Raw genomic sequence first — 25,975 nt, 5'->3', positions numbered from 1 at the left:
TTCAAATTCACTTTCATTTACCTTCAAATTCGCTCAAAAAAACGACAAAAAAAATTATCTTTAAATCCTCTCTAATATCCTCAAATCCACTCCCTCAAATCCACTCAAAAGAACAAGTCCTAAGATATATTATATTTAGTTCATATTTACTATATTATTTGTTGGATTTTTATGAAAATGTTAGAAATACTTGTCACCAATAAACTATGGACATTATATATAAAATATTAACACCTCTAACCTAAAATCTAGATAATCAATTTATAAGTTTTTTTTATACATATTATTAATCTTATTCAATTTTACTAAATATGAAGTCAAACTACTCCCGTTAAAATCATATCAAATTTATTTAAATTTTTCTACTAATTAATTAACTTTATTAAGTTACATTGTTACGCAGGTGAAGTTTTACCTGCTCAGTAAAAATACATAAAAAAAAATCAAAATGACACTCTTCTACCCTTTATTCTTGTTAGGTTATGAGGGGTTAAAATGTAACTTACCATATTATTTATTATCTACTCACACAAAGTCATTGAAAATGCCTACAACTAACACATATATCTCCATTATTAAATACTTTTAACCATTTTAAATCAATCACAATCAATTATAATATTTACATTTTCCAATAAATCTTTAATTTAAATAATTTTATTTTCAATTTATTTTCACTATTGACTATATAATCAAAAATATTTCCTTTCACTATAGGCTCCCTATTGAAAAAAAACATAAGAGTTAGTAACTTATTTCTCACATTACTTTTATTGTGTATTTTATATAAAGTGGTATATGGATAAAAATGAAAAATAAAGTAATGAATTTTATGTACGAATGAAAAAAAAATGTAAAAAATATTTAAATATGAAACGATTATTATTGGAGGATATAATAGTCTCTTTCGTCTAGACTAGATAATTTATTTGTTCGTAGTTTTTCTTACATTATTTTTTTAAGAATATAGAAAAAAGATTGAAGAATAGTAAATATATAGTTGTTAAAATATAATAATCGATTATTTTATCATTAAAATGTTGAACTATAGATAATTTTTTAATAATTAACTTTCATTTTATAAAAATATTTTTTTTATAATTTCCTTTACCTTTTCTCTAAGTTTCTGATTAAAGTGTTCATCTTATTGATGATAAAAAACTACTAATGGAGTCACGATAAAAAACTCTCTATATCTATCCAATCACTGAATGAATGTAAGTTCGTTTTTGCTTTGTTTTTATATGAACATTAGTGTTTTGAGGTTCAACTGAATATGAGAACTATACATGTATCTCAAATCATATTAAAGTGAATCCATGTTGAATTATGATCTTTGCAATATGCTTAGTTATTTGATATGATTGTGTATATAGTTAAAATATCATGTGTGATACAAAGCTCTAAAAGCATCTCCAAAAGAAGGACAGCAGGTAAGGGAAACTACATTTAAATTGAAATATACCATGGTGTGATGAGATTAAATTTGTATGATGATGTGTTGTGATGAATTGTTGTGTTGAATTTGATTTGAAATTATGTCTCTGTATGAAGTGAGTTTTTTTTATTGATGTTTGATATGTGGTATGCATTGTTTGCAGTGAAAGTAACTCTGATTTTGGTTGTGTTGGGTATCCAAGTATAAGTTTAAGTCCCACATTATTGGATAAAAATAAGAAAGTAGAATAATATATAAAGATGAAAGACTCGTTAACCTATTGTCTTAAGGTTTTGGGTAAAAAGTGGTGTTAATCCCTTATACAGTTGGCTCAGATATTATTGGTGTTTGTGTAACCCACAAGGAAACCTCCTCTTCGAAAGACCCAACAGTGATATCATAGCCGATGGTTTATCAGACGAGTATAATGATCTCTATACCGAAAGTCTTCCTAATAAAGGATATTCAGGTAAGCGAGTTCCATTAATATACGACAATTAGAAAGGACTACTTGTGATTGTGGTTAGTTGGAAATACTTCTGATGAAAGGGAAATGTACCTATCTGAAAGAGACTCACACTTCTTTCTCGATAGACCCGTGAACTTGTCTAAGGTTGTGACAAGGATATTTTGATACGTTTTCAATTAAAAATGATTGAGAAAGCCTAATAATCACACCGTCTAACTATTAGAATATTCACTACAAGAAAAATCACAGTTACATACGGTCAAAATCCGTATATAACCTCCAAAATCCGTATATAAAATGATATTACATACGGATTATATACGGACAAAAATCCGTATATAAAAGAAGCGTAGCTAAGTTATATACGGATATATCCGTATATAATTTACATACGGAAAAATCCGTATATAATTTATATACGGAAAATCCGTATATAAAATCCGTATATAATTATATACGGAAAATCCGTATATAAAATCCGTAATATAATTATATAGGGAAAATCCGTATATAAAAGCTGTATATAATTATATACGGAAAAATCCGTATATAAAATCCGTATATAATTATATACGGAAAAATCCGTATATAATTTATGATTTTATAAAAAAAAAAATAGTTGATTCTGCATCTGCATTTAATAGTTATGAGTTTCTGATAAAAGTCAACATAACTAACAAATTGCCAAAAATCATCTAATATAGATAAACATTTACAACTATTTAATAAAAGATATAATTCACTGAAAACTTTCAACATTTATCAAAAATAAGACATAGGTTTCGAAAACTTATCTTAGCTTATATAACGTAATAAATGTAATATATATAACAATATATCAATCAAGACTAACATCACATACAATAAATATATATGCCCTGCATCCACACTATACAAATATATATTAAACAAGATTTTAACCAACTAATACAATAAAATATTTATGTAGCATTTGAATCAACACAACAAACAATTTTCTGCAGCATTTTTATATCCAAACATCAAATAATTTCCTGCAACATTTTTATCAAAACAGCAAAGAATTTTCAGCAGATTTTTTCTTATTTTCTTTTCTTAAGAGTTTTTATCTAAAATATTATGAAAAAGAAGTCAACTAATATTTCAAATGCTGAATTTTTATAAGGTGCAAATATCGAATAGAACACAATTTCCTTAAGAAAAGTTATGCAAAAATGAGCATGAATTGAACCTTAAGTAAAAACAGAAAATAAATAACCAAAGGAAGTTCTTCTGCTAATGTATGACTTTTCATAGTACCTCTTCATTTAAGCGTTCTGTAACATTCTTCTTGGAAGATAAGGAAGAACCTTTTCCCTTGTCCTCGTCAATCTTTCAAAAGAAAACATGTAATTAGACAATAGCCTTAGTTACATATGATATGATAGTTGATGCAACAACAGCACAGTTCAATGCTTGCTCAAATAGTAGTTATGAGTATGGGATGTGAAAGTAATTTTATAAGGCGGAGAGTGACCTTATTTGGGGGAACTTTATAAGAAATTGTATATGAAGCAGGGTGCTTTTCAGGATTTGTTTTTTCTCCCTGACCAGCAAATGATAGATTCCCATATGAAATTGTCCCTAGCAATACAGATCCGGGTGGAGAATTCTGCAGAAATTTTACAAACACCGTTATATACTGTCAGTAGCAATATCTGAAATGTTGACAGGGGATAACAATGTACCTTGGGAAGTTTTTCTTTTTGTGGTGGACCAATATACAGCCCTTCTTTTATACTGCCAATAAGCAAAAGTCAACACAATTACACGAAGAAATTTAAACCAAGGCTACAAACCTACTCACATACCCTGGAACTAGTGATGAGGACTTAAAGGAACCATTCCCCATCAGTGGGCCATCAGGTTGAGAGAAAAAGCTTAACCGAATTACATCCTAAAACAATCAAAACATAAAAAGAAAATCAGTCAACAGATAGAAAGAATACTTAATCTAAAGTCTAGTGGTCCACATGGAATTATTTACGGCTAGACAGCAGAAGCACTCTTTGATAAAGGCATCTACAAACAAATTATTTTCAAACACAAGTGTCAAACATTTGGAGAATTATAAAACTTCGAGAATCCAGGCAAAAGCTTCTTTAATTTGGGCACGTCTAACCCAACACATCATCTGATTTGTGAAAGACAGCTGCCACGTGATTTGATAAAATACCATTTAGTAATATTTTCAAAACTCTACCCTCGATAAGATTTATGGTGCCTCGACCCCAATTTTACCATGAGTTACATTCTCAAAGCTACTTCAAAATCCTTCAATCATAGTTGAAAAGCTCTTCTAGACTTCAGTAACAATTGTTCATTTGTGAAATACTTAAAATTGATATGATAAACTACCTTCTCTTCCAAATTTCGCTCAATGAATAACACCAAGTGCCTCATCTTTTCCAAAATCTGCACATTGTCATGCCTGAAACAAATAATTATGCACTATTATGAAGGCAAGTGACGGGAACCAATGAGAACAATCGTGAGAACTAATATTTTATTAGATACAAGTGTAATGATAACTCTCATTTTGGCAGTTAATGGTAGAAAATAGGAGTTAATTTATTATTAGATTAGGTTTAATCATAAGTATCATAGCAGCTATATATTGTTAGAATATGTTCAATATAACCGTTATGTTGACAATTTACGACAAAGTAAGGAGAAGTCCAATGCTATTAAAAGTATGTATAAGGGGGAATATAGATAAAAGTGGCTGTTTTGTCTCCTCATACTTCGCATAGTAAATACAGCTGTATTGTATGTATTTTGTGTGATTTAAGAATTCTGCTCAACTGGTATTCTATCAGTAAGGGACTAAGTTGAATGATCTTTTATGCATAAATATTTTATGAATCAAGAAACATTCAAATTGTGCTATGCTAGCTTTCTTATTAGAAGTATAATAAATAAATCAACCTTTCAAGTTATCTTAACAGTATTAGTTCATTACTAGAATTCATCTGCTACCAATGAATTGAAATATATTTCAGGACATTACTTGACTTTGTAAATTTTGAAATATATTTCAATTCATTAGTAGCGGATGAATGCTAGTAGTGAACTAATACTATTAAGAAGTATGTGCACTCTCATCCCAGGTTTATGGTAAGAAAAGGCATGTACCTCAAATATAACTATAAAGTATACTCTCCTTTGGGAAGATTAGAAGAACTTGGATAGACATCTCCACTCCACTTGAATATATACGCTACAAATCATAAACAGATAAAGCACGAGATATAAAATATATCATAAACAGACATGGTATATGTGATTTTAGAGAAATGGACATTTTATTTTTTTTTCCAGCTTTCTCTGGGAGCTAAAAGAAATATGCGATAATTTCCTTGGAGAAAAGTATTTCCAAACATGTGAAAGTGCTACCCAAATAGAAAAGATGTTGGAATACACCAAAAATATCAAATATCATCTGGCAAATCCCATTACAGGCTTACACTGGCATTCTCACCCAATAGATTATAAGTCCCACTACTTTACAACCTGACTATTAGTAAATTGTATTTAGTCCCAAAAAAATTGCAAAAATTAAAACTCATAATTTCTATGTAAGAACCCAAGCTAAATGCATCTTATTTTTCATAATAATGAGCAAAAGAATATCTAACCTAAACAATTTATACAATTCATCATCAACTTTTTACCAACAGACAAGCCACTGACCCTAATTTGTTATTTCATTTTCATCTTATCAAGGACGTTAACTAGTACAGTAGCATTGTTAACTCTTCAATTTCTCATCATTGGTACAATTCCTGTATCAGTTAACCAATATTGGATCGAAGTACAAATCATCGGTAATTGGTTTTCCCGTCTTTAATTTCACTTTACAACTTTCAAAAGATCTGACTCAATCATTGTAATCAACAATACAGTGATGCACTACAAATTTATCAATGATCTCACCTCGGTAGATTGCATGCAAGCACTAGCCTCCCTTAGGTAGATGCCCCTTGATGAAGGATCTGCCAACAGTAATCATACGAAAGTATCAGATATTTGTCTACCATCTAGCTTTTCCTCCAAAGCCAAGTTTCATGTAAACTTCTTAATTTCATTTCAATTTTTTATAATCCTAATAGTGCATCAATTTGTCTAAGTAATTAGATTATTTATCCATGGGCATGTTTAACACACCCCTCACATGAGAACCCTTAGTCACACATGGTAGGCTAGGCCCCATACTCTTATTAAAAGAATGACAATTGAACTCAGATTTGATATCATTTAATGTGCCACCCATTGGCCACATCACCTGCCTCAAGTCTTGGAACGAAGCTTATATATATCTTGTTAGGCTACTTCACTTAATGACATACTACACTTTCTACAGTCACAAATATAAGGGAAAGATAATATATTTCCCTTATCTGGTCAAATAAGGAGAAGGTAAAATGTAATGACAAAGACTCACTAGTTTTTCCAGATTGCTGGATTTGTATTTGATACCAAACACATGGAACATTTTGACACTTCTGTATATATATTCAAAAGCCCTGTCAAGGTGTATATGATTGAAGTCAATAAATGTCAAATAACTACCATTTTACTAAAATGGTCATTGAAGTAAAAACTGGGCAAATTACTTAACTTGTCAACTTGCATAAGCCCTTGTCCAGTGGATAATTTATCCTTAGGTGAATCACCTATGGGGACTGTAGTATTTTCAAGTGCTATCCTCACACTGTATGGACTCACAGGAATTCCCTCAGCCTGCGTGCAGATCGATTCACATTAGAAAAACTAGAGATACATGTGCAAATAAAGACAACTACATAAGAAAAGCTACAAAAGAACCACATGCAAGAACCTTCATTGCACTTATGACCAATGCAATTCCTCCACAGGCTGAAGGTGATGCCATTGATGTCCCATTCATGAGCATACGCTGTTGCAGAGTCCAAGTGGGAACAGAAGCAACAGCACCACCCGGAGCACTCACACAAACACCAAGGTCTCCATCAGCTGTTGGTCCTCTACTAGACCTGTATCCATCAAAAATATGCAATGATAATGACAGTAAATAATAAGTAACAGCAGTAAAGATGAAGGATATAAGAAGTCATCTAATTAGGAAGATTTCAGGGAAGCAAATATACCAAGTGTATTCAAGCCCATCAGAAGGAGGCTAAACAACACAATGAGCACCAGCAGCCATAGCAGGAGATACATACGCGCCAACACCTATGATACTTGAGGAAGTACCACCAGGTGCACCAACAGTGCTCAATCCTGGTCCACTGTTACCAGCACTGCTCACAAATATCAAACGATGCTTGTTCACAACCTACAAGTAAATCAACAAGAATATCAAATACTTAAGAAAATACGAAAGTGACATGCAAATGATATAAGTGCCCAACTAAAATCACAAGTCTAAGAAAATACTTCATTCATAAGGTCAACAAAGCGCCCATAGTCTGGTAGTAATGTTCCTTCACCATAACTCATGTTGATAAGGTCACACTTATGCTGAAAAGGAAATGTAGAACGCCCATCATTAAAACTCCTCTTTGTGCAAGATGTTATAACATCCAAAAAACAAACTCAGTTCATCAAACACACAAAAATCAAAGGCAAATCATATTTCTCTTGTCAGAATATCCAGGATAATCAGATAAAGAAGGAAACTTTTGAAGCACCTCCACAGCAGCTATCAGTGCGCGAGTTAAACCAGTTCCTGTTTCCATTGAACCTAAGCGAGAATCCCCAATTTTACAAGATATTATTTGTGCGCCCGGTGCAACTCCATTCAACAAGGGCTCCTGAAAGCAATATTGTATATCAAAAGGCTATTTTTCATAAGAATATTGCTCTATGTGGATATAATTATATATTTGTACCTTTGGGTGGAAGGCAGTAGCTATACCAGCAACATGGGTGGCATGTGGAGAACTGTCTGTTACGATACTCAAAACATTCCCATCATTATAGACATTAACAACAAAAGTACAAGCATCTAATTTGCTGAAGACACCATACTTCCTCTCTATCCTGAAAGAATGGGCGGTCACAATTAGCATTGGAACATATATGAATTCAATGTGTACCCTACTTAATAGAAACAAAAATGCAAATAATTGCTTCAATAGATAAACAACAAAAGTTTATTTTCTTTCATGACAGAGAAAATTAATTCAAGAACATCTTAATTATAGTCAAGGTGGAAACCAAGCTCTTCCAATTCACTTGTTAAGTTGCTCCTTTTTTAGTTTCTAGGAAAAATGTCTATTTGACATTTTTTTCTATAGGACGTAAACCAGTAAAACATCTATAAACCCCAAAAGAAGAACCAAATAGATTTAGAAGAACTGTTTGCAGAATGGAATCTAAACTGTTTCAATGTAAAAAAAAAAAAGTTTTAATATGATCACATAAAAGTCAAAAGGTCAAACTGTTTCAAAATAAATTTCCAAAAACACAACAGAACATGGAAACTTCAATCCCATTCATCAACTCATTTCACATTTTACTATATACTTAAAGGATGACATCATTTTTTCATATATACAACATTTGTAGTAGCACTTTGTTGTAGTAGAAATATATCAGGAAATCAAGGTTGGAATCAATAGAACAAGGTTCCCAAACCAAGGGCCGCATGTAGTGACAATCAAACTGAAGGTCCTTTATGGTAGGAAATTTGTTGCCAAAAAAAGTGTCTTCCAATTTCATGAGACATCTCCAGACAAAAGCTATCAACTAAGATTAAGATTTATATTATAATAAATATTAACACAACTAAGGTTAAGATTTATAATAAATATTAACACTGGGAACTATATGTACCTATAATTAGTTAAAGGCACAAAATCAACAAGCTTTCCACTATTTGGATCATCCTCCAGACTCTGTGTGTCAAGGGCAACCCTCCAAACCTCTCCATCATGCCAGACAACCGCATCTATGACAGGCCCTCTATCATCATAGCTCTAAAACATGAAACAGCATCACCTTTTCAAATCCAGGAATTTCAATTGACAAAAATCGTGATGGGAGCACAAATACAATACAAGTATAAACGTTTCTCTTAATTTTAGTAGACAAGCGAGATAGAGAACAACAAGAGTTTCATTATGTGTGAGCAGGGTGAAAAAGATTTATCCAAATGAAGATACTCCTTTAGCATCCAACTACGACACCCGACGAACAAGGAGATTGCTTGGTGAACGCCGGAACACGACGGACACTTCGACAGAGAGAGAGGAGACAGAAGCAGAGCACGACGGACAGGGACTGTGAAGAGGGCTGGAGAGAGGGTTAGGGAGAGCGAAGACGGCTCGAGAGAGGGACGGCGACAGCTTCAGGGTTCGAGAGAGAAAGGAATCGAGGGTTCGAGGAGAGAGATAGCTCGAGGTTTTCAGAGAGAGTAGCTCGACGGTTCGAGAGGGATAACAGTGAATGATACGTTTCAGCTTCTAATTAATAAAAATACATTTTTTTTAAAATTTTTTTTGAAATCCGTATATAATATACATCATTCTACTTAGATACGGTTAATGGAATTCCAGGGGATATATCCTTATGAAATTTTCCCGCCGCTACGCGCCAACTTTATGTATAGAATTTATATACGGAAAATCCGTATATAATATCTGTATATAATTTTTTTTAAAATCCGTATATAATATCCGTATAAAATATTTAAATTATATACGGATTTAAATCCGTATATAATAGTCCGTATATAATTTCAATATTTCTTGTAGTGATTTAATGCATGTTCGATGTTTATATATTTGTTTCTTGATTTTTGTATGTAAATTAATAAAGCAGAAAGATACTATGAGAATCACTATATCAAACAAACGGACGTTATGAAGGAAAAACAACATTCTATAAATGTTTCCCAAGTCTCGAGTTTTATCATATTGTAGAAACTTAATTTCGTTATGAAAAAAAGATTTAAGAAAAATGATACTTGAACAACCATTTTTGACAACATTTAGACACGCGCACACGTGTCAAAATCTGAGTGGTCCAGTTGGAAAAATTAAATGAAAATGGACCACTCAGATTTTGACACGTGTGCACGTGTCTAAATGTTGTCAGAAATGGTTGTTCAAGTGTCATTTTCCAAGATTTAAACCTTAGGCAGTAGAATAAAGTCTAACCATCTAAAACCTACATGCTCTTGAAGTCAAGAATAAGTTGTAAGAAGATGAAAAATAAAGAATAGGAAATAAGAAGGCATTGGTGGCATTTGAGAGTGTGATTGATGGATGGATGGATGGATGGGATAGGAATGGCAGAAGAGCAGGAAGAAATCGTGAGAATCCACGCCACAGTGCGTGAAGATTGAACAGTGCAAAGGTAAAATTCCACCACCATTCTTTTCTACTATTCCACTTTGCATTGCATTACGTAACCCGCGTGCGATACCTGATGTGACCCACCAACCCCTCACCCCTGCATCTTAGATTTTCCTGTCTTTCCTTTCCAACCTTCTTTTAATTAACCTAAATCTAATCTTACTTCATCAAACTTACCACTTCTTCAATACTATTAATTACTCTTAACTCCATTAATTATTATTTTATATCACATCCTTCATGGTTACAATTCCTTGTTGGATTTGGTGACCGAATAAATTCTGAGTCTCTCAGCAGGATTCTGATTTCTGCCTCTGTGGGGCAACCAATTGCAGCACCCAAAACAAGTCTCACTAGAGGACAAGAATAGGTGTACATATTTAAAATTGTCATTATCCCATGTTATTGAAGAGAAAACGAAACTATAAAATGAATATAAAAAAGAAGGGTAAGAGAAATTATTTCGCGGAGAAAGGGAAGAGGAGAAATAAATATGATTATTTATTATTATAATAAAAAAAATACTCATAATTAGTTATGAGTGATAACAGGTTGGATCGGATACAGATAGTCTATCCGCTGACCTACAAAATAAAAATTTGACCTGCAACTCGTACTCGTGCGCTATCTACGTAGGCATCCATTTAAAAAATACTCAAAATATTTTAAAATCCATAAGTAAAAAAAAAAAATACCCGAGATATCTTAAAATCCGTGAGTACCAAAATTTTTTATACAATTTAAAAATAAAATTACAAAAATATATATATATATATATATATATATATATAATATAAATTATATATAAATCAAAATTTAATTTTAAATAAATTTAACCTAATAAAATATAATTTTATTTTATTTTTAATTAAATTTAATTAAAATATATATAATTTTTTTTTGAAGATATCCAATAGTATATTTTCAGTATTCCACCCATTTAGAAATCGATATTAAAATACCCGCTATTAACAAATAGTAAATATTTGTAGATAATAACTACTTACAACATATTTTTCCTGCAGATACCGTTTCGTAATTATTTACAGTGAACAAAAAAAAGTGTAGGATCTCCTTTCATTTTAGCAACAAAATAAATAATGAGAAAAAAAATTGAAAAATGGCACGGAAAAATTGAGAAATGGTTACAAATAATAGAGATAACGTTCTTTTTTTCCTAAATCAAAAGTATATATTAAAATAAAATATGATTGCTAAAAATAATAGGAATGAGTTAGGCTTGATTTTCAAAATTTAAATCTTAAAATGTATAAGACGGGGAAGTCGGGGTTTGGAAGAAGAGTGACACCAAAGCTTGGTGAGAGCTGCCTCCTTCTCATCGTTGATGTGGGCGGCTGCGATGAACTTCCACTGTGACGAAGTCTAGTAATGGTGAAGAGGTTTGGAGAAGAAGAGGAGGAGGGAGAAGAAAATAAAAAAATGAAGCAAGATTAATAAAACTCAAAAAAAGAAAAAAATTAATATAATGGCACGTGATAATCTTTTAATATTATTAATGGAAGAGATCATATTTATTCTATTTAAAAATATAGAAAAAATATATATAAAGATAAAAACGAATTATAAGTTTCAGAGACCAAATAAATTATAAATAAGGGTTAAATCTTTTAATATTTTTATCCACACTTTCTCGTTTATGAAATTTGTGAGAAACTTTATGAAATAAGGTGGGTAGAATGAGACTGGAGCGAGCCTTAATAGATTCTTCGATGCTATGAGAATATTTTAAAAATAAATATAATAAAATAGTAAATAATGACATTTTATCATGTAAACTATTATTATTAGATCATCATGAACTTATGTAAATATTCGATATTGTTAGCCTAAACTTTATAAAATATGTTTTGTGGTGATATAAACTTTTGTAGGACTTATATTGTATCCGGTCAATTATGAATAGAGAGTGATTGATCATTCAGTAACAAAATGATGGGTAAATCGATCGGTCGAATCACAAATAAGATTGACTATTGAAAGTAATTAGGTTAATCCTAAGTTAGATTATTAGTAGATATGAATGTAATTGAATGAGTCCTAAGTCTATCACAAATACAAGTTTGATATTCAGGTAGTTAATATTTTTTATTTATTGTCAAATTGTTCAGACAAACACTGACTTGAACGTCATGATGCTTAATGTAGGTGACACCGGATCGAACCAAATTGATGCAAGGAGAGTTATCGACCAAACTGTAACCTAAGCTTGGAAGTCAAAAGGAAAATATTTAACTTCAATCCCACGAACCAAAACATGACTAAATTATGTTTTATATTTTGTGAAATAATTATAATTTATGTTTTATATTTTGTGAAATAATTATAATTTTAGGGTTTAACATTTATCATTAAGATAAATGTGAGAATTATTTGGATTAAAATAAATTCACAATAAATAATAACAATAATAATAATATTAATAATTTTAATAATAATAATAATAATAATAATAATAATAATAATAATAATTTTAACTTAAGATCTTTTTGTGTTCTGGGAGATGTAAGAAATAGTAACCTAACATTCCAGTTAAGGTTGATTATTTAAAAAGTTCAAGTAATGATGTGAAAATTAAGTACAAGAAAATCTTAATAATGTGAAAATTTAAATTATGTTTGATTATATGAAATATACAATGAGTAACATATTTATGTACATATTTCATTTATTTATTCACACTCACTCAAATAAGTGGATATAGAATATAAATTTTGATTGAGTAACATATTTATGTACATATTTCGTCTATTCATTCACACTCATTCAAATAGGTGGATATAGAATATAAGTTTTTGGTTGCTTCGATACATAATTTTATATTATATTAGTGAAGAATTTACAAATAAAATATGTCTTTAATTTGTTTAGAAGAGGAGCCATAGTTAAAAACTTAGAAGTTTAAATAATGAGAGCTCTTACATCCATCAATTCATTGTAAAGTTTCATGCAAGACATGATTTTTATTTATGGGCATCACAACAATATTCACTGTGATCCTATACTTTTGTCTAAGAAATAAAATAAAATAAACTTAAAAAATTGAGAAAACTTTGAAAATACAATATATATATATATATATATATATATATATATATATATATATATATATATAATTTCAAAATTAAAAATATCAACCAACTACAGTATCTCTTTTTATAATAAACAATTACGTCATTTTTTATTTTCTATTATAAAGAAGAATATATAAAAGTAAGGTTTTGTCATACATAAACATTCCAAAACAAATATCATTCTAACATCTTATTTCATAACACTGATTTTTTTATTCAAAATAGGAAGATATAAAACAGGTTAATTCTTGTCAGACTCAAATAAATAAAAATATTTTTTTTTATTTTAAAAAGTAAGTAAATGACTATAATAGTTTTGTTTGATGCTGATAAGAAACAAATATTTTAAAAATAACGTTTATTTTCCACACTTAATTAAAGAAAATGGTCTTTTAGATGAATATTATAGGTGTTAATATTTTCTTTACAATGTGTAACTTGCTCTCGATCTCAAACTTATATATGCATCTTATCCTTTTTCTACTTTTTTATAATTTTTCTAATAAATTATGGTAACGAATTTCTCTATTTTATTTTCAAAAAAAGTTTTCTCATGATCTCGTTGTGATCCTAATTATGATAACAATCATACTTTACCTAAATAACTATCTTTATTATATGGGCCATGATGAAAAGCATATATAATAATTAGAGTAGCTTGAGTGTTAGAATTTATTTAAACACTATAAGAATTTGCTTTCAAATTAATATTTTTCCATGCAAACGTTGATTACATGGTTCTCTAGTAATATTATAATGTCCATGAAATAGTACGATCTTTTCTAAATTTGAATAACCAGGATGAAAATTCATTACAAAGATGTTAATATTTGATAAGAATTAAACTTCTAATCCAAGAACCAAAAGATACAAATGCACATATTATGATTCAAAAGTGTTTATATATGTATTTGATGCCCCTATATATAGACACAAATGTTTAAAAAAACATAGAAATCCTAAAATAAAGCCCAAAGTCCAAAGCCCAAAACACATAAAAATAAAAATAAAAAACAAAAATTACATACTTAGACTCTCGCCTAGGGAAGCCCTCAACGAATTTAACATTTAAAATTAAAATAAAAGTAATATTTATTTAATATCCTAATTTTTTTTTCAATTGTATTCATGATCTTCATGTTCTTTAAAGTTTCTCTTCACAGAACATTATAAGATTTAATGAGACATGTTTTGATCTTTAACCTTAACATTGGTCATTTGAATTATGAATGTTCTTCTTCTTGAACTTCTCACACATGTTTAGAAGATAATTTTGTATCATATTCTTCTTCTTAAAGAAAATTTGTCTTCAAATTCCTATTTAAATTCTTTTTATCATATAGTTTCAATGTAAGGATTTATTGCATCTTAATTCTTTTCTTGTTTTCTTTTTATGCTTCTATCATAACTTTAAGCTTTTATGCTTTTAATGTGTCTATAATAAATTTTTCTAAGCCTTAAAAATATGTGTATTTTTTATCTTTTATTTACAGAATTGATTATTTATTAAGATAAATAGTAAGAATGTCACAAATGCTTATTTGATTTATGATTTTAGAGTGAAGTAAGATAATGTTTAAATCATTTGTATTTTTTATATTGTAATTTAAGATGTATCATCTTCCTTAAATACCTTGTGATTTACGCATGCTTATTTAATAACAAGTGGTGATGAAGCTCCTTCCCTAACTAGTACCTTTCATATATTTTTGGTGGGTTAAAAGAAAAACAAATCCTTGTAAAACATTTCTGTTAAGATGGATTTCTTGTACTATTCTTGATACACAACATCAACATGTATTCCAAGACAAACAAATATTTAAGTTCCATATCTTTTTTTATGAAAAAAATTTCAGTCAATTATTTAACATATTTTTAGATTAGTTGCAAGATATATATTTAAAGTATGTTTTTATTTATTTATACTCTTTTATCAAGCAAATCATGTTTTTGAATCTTTAATTGCAGAAGGGAATTTCCGAATGAAAAACCTAATTGGTGAATGTAAAATATGTATGTGATAGGTTTTAAGTTTTTAAAAACAATGAAGGGCAGAACTTTGAAAAAAATTAAAAATATTTTCGAAAGTCAAAATACATTTTGTAATGAACAAAATCTGATAATTGGATAAAAATGCCTAAAAAATCACTGGTACAAAATATTGTATAATGTCGTTGTTTTTTGGTCTTTCACGTCAAATTCGAGGTCGACGTCATATCGGGAGAGACGTTAAATTGACGTCAAATTTAAAAAATTCGACGTTAATCAAATTGACATCGAATTTTGTTAATATTCGACGTTAAATAATTTTTTTGTTTTTTCTAATTAATTGTGATTGTTTTTTACAACTCTCCGAGACCTGAAAAGCAGAAAAACAATAAATTTCAGTTTTTCGTATTTTATAAAGCATGAATTATGTTCAATAAGTTTAACCAAATAACAACAACAAACAAGTTTAACAAAAAACAAGTTCAACAAATAAGTTCTTCAAAACTAAAACGAAAACAAAAACTAACCTTCAAAAGGTGGGTTCGTCGGAATAAAGTGTTTCCACCAGTGAGAGAGAAAACAAAATGCGCCTATAAATGACAAGAACACGAAAATAATCCGTCAAAACAAACGAAAATTATACATAAAGTAGTTAAAAGTTTGAGAAGAGAAGAGGGTCTCGCGCACTAAGATAAAGTGAATGAATTTTTAATCTCCCACTCAAATTAAAAAGGGAAAACTTTTGGCTGACAAATAATACGTCGAAGCTCCTACAAAATTCGACGTATTATATGTGGTTTAAAAGAAAAAAAAAGGAATTAAAAAGGTGTTACTTTTTGGCTTCTGGCGGACAAATAATACATTGAAACCCTTACATAATTCGACATATTATTTGTTGTTTAAAAGAAAAAAGAAAAAAGAAATAAAAATATTACGTCAAACCCCTAAAAGATTAGACGTACTATTGGTGATTTAAAAGAAAGAAGAAAGAGAATGACGCGTTGGTTTAAATAATTATCATCATAGAACGTCGAATTGAATGGGGCTTCAACGTTCTACAATTGCATTTATTTACAAAAATGTCACTGGTCATTTTTAAGGTTGGCTATTCAGTGGTTGGATGTTGAACGCATGACGTTATACACTGTTTTGGCACTAGTGAATATAACATCAAATGTTACTTTCTGAATCGAGTTATTAGTATAAAATAATATTATAACTTATAGTGTTACAACGAATAACCTAATTGTTAGGTATAGTCTTAGTCAATATCATATAATCTAATTTAGCACATTTTTTTAGCCTAATCCACTTACACACACCATACACAAATATTCAAAAACAAAAGAAGACTATGTGAGAAGGTTGTCAATTTCAATAATACTTGTTCTAATATTGATCTCCAATGTATTGCACTAGTTGTTGTTTTCTTTAGATGACAATGCTTTATTTCATTAGTTGATTTCCACCATATTGAATACAACTATAAACATATAATTGTTGTGATTGAGTTTTCGTGGTAATTGAATTTAATGGGAAAAATTAGTTAGTTGTTCATTCAAATTTGCAATTGATTTATTGAAAAGCTTTTTTTAAGCATTAAAAATTTAGATGATCCTTTGAAAAATCTAGGGATAAAAATTAAGGTTGTGAAGTATGTTTTCAGAAAGAACTTGATCAAATAATGAAGCCAATATGTATTTTTTCTCTTAAGAGAGAAGGACAATAAAATCATTTTCACCACCTGATATATCACTTGGTTACTCTTCACTCTATTCAAACCCTTAACAAATCTGATTAAGGTCTTCATGGTCTAGTTCCATGAAGTGATGTTGCGTTAAATGTCACAATAGAGCAAGATTAACAAGTGTTTTCATAAGTTTATGCCTCATTACATCTAAAGGAATATTAACCATTCATATTTTAAAATATAAGTGTTTTTATGAGTTTATGCCTCATTACATCTAAAGAAAAATTAACCATTCATGTTTTAAACACAAGTGTTTTCGTGAGTTTATGTCTCATTACATCTAAAGAAAAATTGATCATTCATGTTTTACTAAAGAGCAACTTTTAATAGTCATTGTTTTTAGAAAAATAATAATAAATAAATAATAACAATAAGAAGAAAGAGATATGAATAAATGAAGATTGATAAAGTCAAACAATTTTTATAACAAAGAATAATAGTATATGATAAAATTATAAATAAAGGAAGGATTAGAAAGAGTATAGTTTGAGACACACGTAGTGTTGTCTTTAAAGAGAAAACACTCCCATTGCATACGAGAAAACAAAAATTATATGCTTTACTTTCTCAAACAATTTCTACATTCTTGATGGAACTAAGGAAATTCATGATCAATGTTTGTATTGAATCTCAAACAGAAAACTAAGGCTCACTCAAACTAAAACCAAGGGTCACTCCGACAACAATTTCATACAAGCTAAAAAATAATACAAATAAAAAACAATCATATAAATTTTTCAAAGCCAATAGTCACCAAAGAGGAACTTGGGAGCATAACAATGTAAGAGTGCAACAATGTAGAGGCTATGAGTCACTTGATCAATGTTGCAAAACAGAAAACACAAAAGCTCAAAATGCAACAATGGCAGGACCCAAAATGAAAAATGTGCCACTAGTCAATGACACAAACCTCCAAAATGTAAAAGCTTAAAAGAAATAATGGGAGAACTTCAATGGAGACACTTTAAAATGCATATTGTATCAGTAGTTTGCATTTACTTAGAGGCTAAAACAAGTAGAGATCGAAGAAAAATGATAAGGAAGAGAGAAACTAAACGCAATTACTTGTGGAGGAAATAAGGAGGACAAAACCTCTCTTTCATGTCGGAGGAGAAGAACAACAAGTTAGTAGCGACACGAGATGCAATAAAACCTTTCGTGAACGAGTGAAAAATTCACAAACTACCCATATTCAATGGGATATGTGTATATACTACTTTGGATGCTTGAGTATAAACTATAACTTTATTTGAACCATAGCCTATATTTTTCTAGTAATTTAAAAAATATCATGTGTTCCTACCTGACCCAATAGACATATTAAAGAGCACAAATCAATAATATCCCTTAAGCCTCTTCATTATGGAACAACCATACATTCAACATGTATTTATAGTTTTTTCTATGAGATTTTGATTAGGGGGGCCTAATCACAATCTAATTTTGTTAAACTTATTACTAATATGCTAAATTAACTATATGATTAGCTGATTCTGATCGTAACTGATTGGTCTCCTCTTGGCTTGGACGATCTATTAGAGAATTTGGTCGGTATGTATTGGTCAACGACACATACAATATAATGTTCGAGGAATATTTTTGATTAAATATATCTTTACTTCTTAAACTTAAACATAAAATTAGAATCTGCCTATATCCTAAATTTTGATATGTGTTGCTTTTAAACTTAAAATACGAATAGATATAGCCAAAGTATGTTAAATTTTTTCATGTGTTAAATGACATTCACGAATAACCTTTGAACTTAAATGTATTAAACATAACCAACAATTCAACCCTAAATTTAAAATGTGTTTATTGGGAAAAAAATCATTAAATTAAGAAGAATATATTTATTTATTTTCAAAGTTTAAGATGATACTCTGTTAAAGTTTAAAAGAGTAATGAATTCTAATTTTAAGTAAAAATTTAAAAAATAAAAAACAAATTTAAGTGATCATTGTCCATAAATTAGAGGAAGAAAGAGTCAAACATGGCAGCAGTAATGAGGCGTATCGCATTGAGTAGTGGAGTTTGAGAAATAGAACATAACCCAAAGAGCACAAACACAAGTTGAAGCGTGAAAGCGAAATGAAAACCAAATTCCACAAATTGTTTGTAGCGTGAAAAAAGTGAGGTGGTAAAGTAAAATCCCTTGTCCAACCAAAAGAGTTTGTTGCAGATATTGCTGCACACGCACAAACCCACCAACATAAACACAAACAGCCTCGAGTAGAGAGAGATACTCAGATTCTGACATACCCTAAAACACGACAAAACTCTGCAATACTCCAACAATTCTTCATTCACTTTGTCACTTTAGTTGCATCACTCAAAACAAATTACCTTTTATTTCTATATATTTATGTAAAATTCATTTAATTTCTTCACTCCTCTCAGGTTAGGTGGAGCCTCTTTATTTTATTAATGAAAAATTCATCTTAAATATCATTATATATTTTAGGGTTAAATATGTTTTTAGTCCCTAAATTATTGGTCGTTTCTGGTTTTCGTTCCTCTTTCAAAGTAAGGTATAATTTGGTCCTCATTCTTTTTGAAAACGTTTGTTTCAGTCCTCGAAAACTAACACCGTTTAAAAATTTGGTTCTCATTTAGTAACAAAATGAAGACTGAAACCAAAGTTTCGAGGACTAAAACGAACGTTTAGAAAAGAATGAGAACCAAATTGTACCTTATTTTACCAGCGGTCAATAATTTAGGAACTAAAAACATATTTAACTCTATATTTTAAGATCTTAACTATATATTTATCATTTATCATCACTTAATCCGATAAATTTGAAAATTGCAATCTAAATTAAATTAACTATTTAACCGAATTTTATGTTGTGTATTGAATAAAGAAATATGTACTGTGTCTGACCGACCTTTCATCATCCCTGAATAAAACATTGGATTTTGTTATTATTAATTTTGTGAATAGATCTTTATAGTTCGATGTCCCCAGCACCCCAGGTGTCTGTCATGTACTTGTTAAAGTGTCTTACGCATGAACCGAATACGAGAAAACATGAGCAAAAGAACAAATCACTTTTTTAAATTTCAGACGAAAATATTGTTTTATCAAATTATATTTGCACATGTAATCTTAAAACAAAATTTGTGGAATATTATAAAACTTAAAGACTGTATGAGAAAAGGACAATGTAATATTTTTAAAATAAATAAAAGATTTGTATGCAATTTTATTTTAATATCATAAATAAATTTGTTATTTATACTTATAATTTGTTTTTTTTTCATTTTTAATATTCTCTTCTATACGTCCCAACAAAAATTTAATGATATAATTTTTTTAATTCTCTTTATATATTTTCTAAACGAAAACTATGGTAAATTCATTTAAAGTATATACCGATTTACAACAAGTAGAATTTCAATTTATTATCTTTCATAATTTTTCTAAAATTCTTAGTGTCTGTTGGAATTTATGGTAACCATGAAACAAACTTATGAGATTTAAATGTTCAATTTTATTTCACAACAGTAAAATAACATATTTTTATTTTATGACATTTAGGCTGATAGATTAACTTATTACATTATTTTATTACATTTGTAAATGTAAAATACATGATTATGCAAGTTTTACTATATAAACCAGTGAAAATGCATAAAATTAAATATAAATAAGTATAGAATTTTATTATAATATGTGTTACTTATTCTATAGGTAATTTTTTAATTAAAAAATAATTAAGTTTAAAAATACGGTTAAATTAAAAAAATATTCAAAAAGTAAAAATAGTAAAAGAATTATTTTAATTTTTTTTAAATTATATAAAGAATAAAATTGGAAAATAAATATGGATAAAAAAGAGGAATCCTTTTTATATATACTAACGAAAACCCAAGTCTATCACGTTTTTGTGTTTGCATTTTTTAAATATTTACTATAAATAAAGTGCAATATTCATTTATATACATATATGTTTTTAAAAATATATATTAATTTTCTTGAAAAGTATAATATACTTTTCAATGAATTTTCTAAATTCCGGAAAAAACACATTAGACACAATTTTTAAAATTTTAAAAAACAGAAAACAAAAGTAATGTAATTAATATATAATTATATATATAATGTATATAAAAGACTCAATAAATAATCATAATTTTCAATAAGTACGATAGTAAAATATTTACTCCTTAAATTATTTTATTTATTATTATTATGACAAATATCAATTTTACTAATAATAAAATTGTGTCATATTTTTATAGAATTATCTCTATTTTATTATGTTTTATATTTTCTCAGCATTAAATCGCTATTTTATAGTGACTTTACCAATGTAAATTATATTTCAAGATTTTATTAATAAAATTGTGTCATATTTTTATAGAATCATCTCTATTTTATTATGTTTTTATATTTTCTCAGCATTCAATCTCTATTTTATAGTTACCAATGTAAATTATATTTCAAGATTTTATTAATAAAATTTTATTATGGTTTTGTTAGTTTCTTTCAAGAAATTAAAAATAAAAAATTGGTTTCAGAGCTATACTTCCTTTGGAGCATGTATTTTAACAACCTTTTAATGTTTACTCCTCTATTATTAACATCAGAGTAAACTTTCAAAATATTGTAAAAACAAATTATTATTATTATACTTTTAAATTAAAAAACATATTTTTTATTAAATTTATTAATATTTCTATTCATTTTATTTTAAAAATATGTTTTTTCTAAATTATTTAAACTAGATAACTGAAAAACTATTTAAGTTTAATATTTATCATTTTTAAAATTTTATTTACTTTTAATTTTATATATAAATTAGTTTGATATTGAGTTTTATTTTTTAGTTTTAATTGTGTATAGCTTTTACTCTATCTTACAGTGAAACTCTGGTTAGTTTAATATAATGTTAAATTTTTTCAATTCGAACATATTAAAAGTTTAAAAAAATATAATGATTCTAAAAAATAATACAATAATAAAAATAAGTATGCAATGTTTTTAATTAAAAATATAAGATGTAAAATAAATTAAACATAAAACTATTAAAATAATAATAATAATAATAATAATAAGCAATTAAATAATTTAATTAAAATAAATTGTAACTTATAAGTTATAAATTAAAATAAATTAAAAAAACTAAAAGAAAGTATTTAAAATATTTGCTAAATATTTTTATAAAAGTTAAATTAATCAAATAATTTGATATCTACCTAATTAAACTCAGGAACTCATCAAACAAATTTCAGATATTTAAGTGTTAAATTTTATTTCATAAAATTGAAGAAAAGGGATATTAATTATAATGTAATTTCTAAAACACTATCTTATTTCCTTTTGAAATATGGATGAAAAAATTTATCTTTGAAGAGACTAGTATTTTTTAAAAAAATTCTAGAACACAAACACTATTATAATTTAACGCGTGTCATGGTACATAAAAAAAATGAAAGCAACCAATGTTAAAGTATTACTCATTAAACAATTTAAAAGTGTATTTTTTTCCCACAGAAAGAAAAAGCTAATTTACAACAAGAATTTACAATTTTGACAAAAAACTTTGTTTTAAAATATTTTAAATGGGCAGAATTAGTGTCCTTTAATTAACACACCAAAATGAAAGAGAGTGTGGCTTAATTGATGGAACAGAGGGAATGTATGGTTGTAAATTCTCACATTTATTTAATTCCTACCATAAAAGAATACACCAAATCACTCTTTTTTATCATAACACGCAACATTTATGTGATGGAATCTATATAATGTTTTATTTAGAAAAACTAAACCAAATAGATACTTTAACATAACATACAGAATCTAAAAAAAGTCAAATAAAACATACTAATTTATATCTATAGTATAACATTGTACACATTCATCTATCGTAATATGATATTTTAATATTTTTTTTTGACATGTTATTATTTTATTTATACGTATATTTAAAACAGATCAATTACAAATTACTTGATGTATTATTATAAAAAAAAGGTTGCTAAAGAGATTATCTGTACGTAGTTAACATAGTGGGAAAAAAAGTTTTGGTGTTTTACCTGTAATTTGCAAGTAACATGGTTAATCCTAATGCGAGACTTTGGTGAGACCAAAATTGGTGGTAAAAAAGGTGTATCTCTCTGGCATTCCCCACACATTGAAAATGTTATTATTTGAAGGGTTTTAGTTTGGGTTTAGGTTTAGGTTTAGGGTTTGAAAGAGTGGCTGAGAAAGGCAATAATTAGGAGCTGGACCAGCGTGCAGGGTGTGGGAGAGATAGAGAACCAACATGACCTCTTGTCGGTTGTTCTGCAAGACAAAACTTGCAGTGTAGTCATCACTCTCCGTGAGTGCAAAACAACCCCACTGTTCCTTTTTTTTAGCTCATTTTTCTGCTGCTTGATGGATGCTAGGAAACAACACCTTCTTCTATGCCCTCTTATTCCCCATCTCATCAATTAACATTCACTTCACAATTCTCTCTCTCTTGTTCTATGTCAAAACCTGTTCTAGTCTTTAATTTCCAGGTTCTCTCTCTCTCTTTTGCTGGTGCAATTAAGCTTCCTGCATTTCTTATTTTCCTGAGGGCTCCCTAGGGACCCAGTTGATAGGCTCATCTAGCTTCCTTCAATTTCCAACAGTATATCAGTTTATTTTGTCCTCTCTCTCTCTCTCTCTCTTTCTTTCTGTCTTTTAAGAATTTTCTCTTTCACAAAAATTGTACTCTTACTACTTTGTTTACACTTTTTCCGTGCTGGTGCTGCTACTATATACGGTTAATAGTGTTATTAATACTGACCACTGAAATTTAATGGGTAGGTTTACCACACACAACGTCAATATCAAGATGAGCACAGGAAAGAACATTGTTATTGGTGTGCAAGTCACCTTTCTTTGATTAAGTCTGTTCTTAATTAGAGGGGATGAATTAGGGTTGAACACACTACAGGATGATCCACAATCACAGTTAAGGAAAATTCACTTGCCAGATTGTGATCATTTCTACAGGAAAAAGCTTAGACTAGATTATTATTAAAATAAGAAAAAAAAAAATAGAGGGGAATGAGATTAAGTTTAGATCTTGGCCTTCTTTATTGATGGACATGAGAGACCAAGATAAGGTAATAGAGATGCCTAGCACTTTGGGTTATAACCTCTCCAATAGAAATTCGTCTTCCTCCAAGTTATCATCACCAATAGGGGAAAGAAGTGACCAACCTCCTCAATCTCACACGTTGATTTTCAGTGATCCACCCCAAACAACTTCACATCATCACCATCCCCTCAACCCCCCTAATTCTCTTCCACCAAACCCTCTTCAACTTCCACATCCTCACAGACCCAGAAGAGATCCAGATCCAACTCCTATTTCTCCTCCTGTCATAACCACCCCAAGAACACAACCACACTCAACACCAACTTTCACGACAACATTCAGATACCGAGAATGTCTGAAGAATCATGCTGCCACCATGGGGGGTCATGTCACAGATGGGTGTGGGGAGTTTATGCCAAACGGAGAAGAAGGCACCCCAGAATCCTTCAAGTGTGCAGCTTGTGAGTGCCACCGCAATTTCCACAGAAAAGAACCTGAAGGCGAATCATCACAACATGTTCTCAACTACCACCTCACTTACCCCAACAAAAACAACAGAAACATTGTCATTCATTCTCCGCAATCTCATCTTCAGTTACCTACACCCCACCTTCACGGGGTGGTGGCTACCCCTTCAGGTGGGCCGGTTCAGCCCGCGATGTTGGGCTTTGGGGGGACCCCAGCTGAGTCCTCAAGCGAAGATCTCAACATGTTTCAGACCGATGATGCAGGGCAATTGTTATCAGTGCCACCACTGTCATCATCCAAGAAGAGGTTCAGGACAAAGTTCTCACAGCAACAAAAGGATAAGATGATGGAGTTTGCTGAGAAAGTGGGGTGGAAGATCCAGAAACAAGATGAACAGGAACTGCATCAGTTTTGCTCTCAGGTCGGTGTAAAAAGACAGGTTTTCAAGGTTTGGATGCACAACAGCAAGCAAGCCATGAAGAAGAAGCAAATGTAAGCCTAGATTAATCAATTCCATCTCTTTCAAATTAATTGTTGATTTTTTTTTAAATTTGTGTTTAATAAAAACACTCAGACTTTAAAATCTTAGATGTGAATACTATCACGTATAAGAAAATAGGTCGCTGAGCTAGCTAGAGACGTTAGTTGAAAGCTGCCATGCTATTGTGTATTCTCATCTGTATGTTATTAATCAAATTAACCATTCAATTTCCATCAGCAATCATCTAGGCTGTGTCCTTGATCTATATAAACGTGCGAATAAAAAGGATGAAAAAATAGGTAAGAAAAACGATGCATGAAACTGGGATATATGGATAGATTAGGTTGTAAGCATTTATAAGTTAAACTGGGTGAAGAGAATGAGCATTTCATGCATTATCCTTAGAGGTACTTAGTTGTTTGATAATCATGGAAGGCAAGCCTGGGTTCGTGAACCCATTAACTTTTCTTGAAAATCAAAGATGAGGGCTTTGGAGAAAATAGGATCCCACCACCACATCCACCCAACCACACAATTTTGTCAAATTTGTCCTGTAATAGGACACCGACAGCTGAATGAGGAGACAATACCCGTTCTTTTCTCAAAATGCCTTTCTGAGGTATTCAATGTGTGGGTGTGTGGTCTACACGAATAAAATCATGGCATAACCAAAGTAAAAAAAAAAAAAAAGAATAAAAAAGAAACAGGGAGAGAAGAAGGACAGAGATTTCATGCCTTTTAGATATGTATATACTATGTATGTATAAAGTGCAATACGATTTTTCTCCCTGACAAGGTATTGTTGCAGCAAGCAGGAACATAAAGCCAACTCTAACACAAACAGCCAAG

The 25,975-nt window shown here is 29.5% G+C and overlaps 2 pseudogenes across 1 annotated transcript; one reads left to right on the top strand and one right to left on the bottom strand.

Moving 5' to 3' along the window:
• Positions 1 to 2,555: 2,555 nt before the first annotated feature.
• On the bottom strand, positions 2,556 to 9,888 carry LOC148206694 (tripeptidyl-peptidase 2-like; annotated as a pseudogene). Its single transcript, XR_015784755.1, has 17 exons — positions 9,877 to 9,888; positions 8,745 to 8,887; positions 7,799 to 7,949; positions 7,598 to 7,720; positions 7,344 to 7,427; positions 7,055 to 7,242; positions 6,766 to 6,940; positions 6,547 to 6,668; positions 6,370 to 6,451; positions 5,862 to 5,920; positions 5,061 to 5,145; positions 4,284 to 4,356; positions 3,737 to 3,822; positions 3,614 to 3,665; positions 3,403 to 3,537; positions 3,186 to 3,257; positions 2,556 to 2,920 (listed from the first exon to the last, which is right to left on the bottom strand). The product of XR_015784755.1 is annotated as a tripeptidyl-peptidase 2-like (transcript).
• Positions 9,889 to 23,343: 13,455 nt separating this feature from the next.
• On the top strand, positions 23,344 to 25,289 carry LOC124819505 (zinc-finger homeodomain protein 2 pseudogene; annotated as a pseudogene).
• Positions 25,290 to 25,975: the final 686 nt, after the last annotated feature.

The sequence above is a fragment of the Vigna umbellata genome, chromosome 1 (assembly GCF_029865625.1).
Source record: "Vigna umbellata cultivar VRB3 chromosome 1, Vumbellata_1.0, whole genome shotgun sequence".
Lineage (NCBI taxonomy): Eukaryota > Viridiplantae > Streptophyta > Magnoliopsida > Fabales > Fabaceae > Vigna > Vigna umbellata.
The sequence above is the reverse complement of the archived record's forward strand: the minus strand, read 5'-3'. Positions and strand labels throughout refer to the sequence as shown.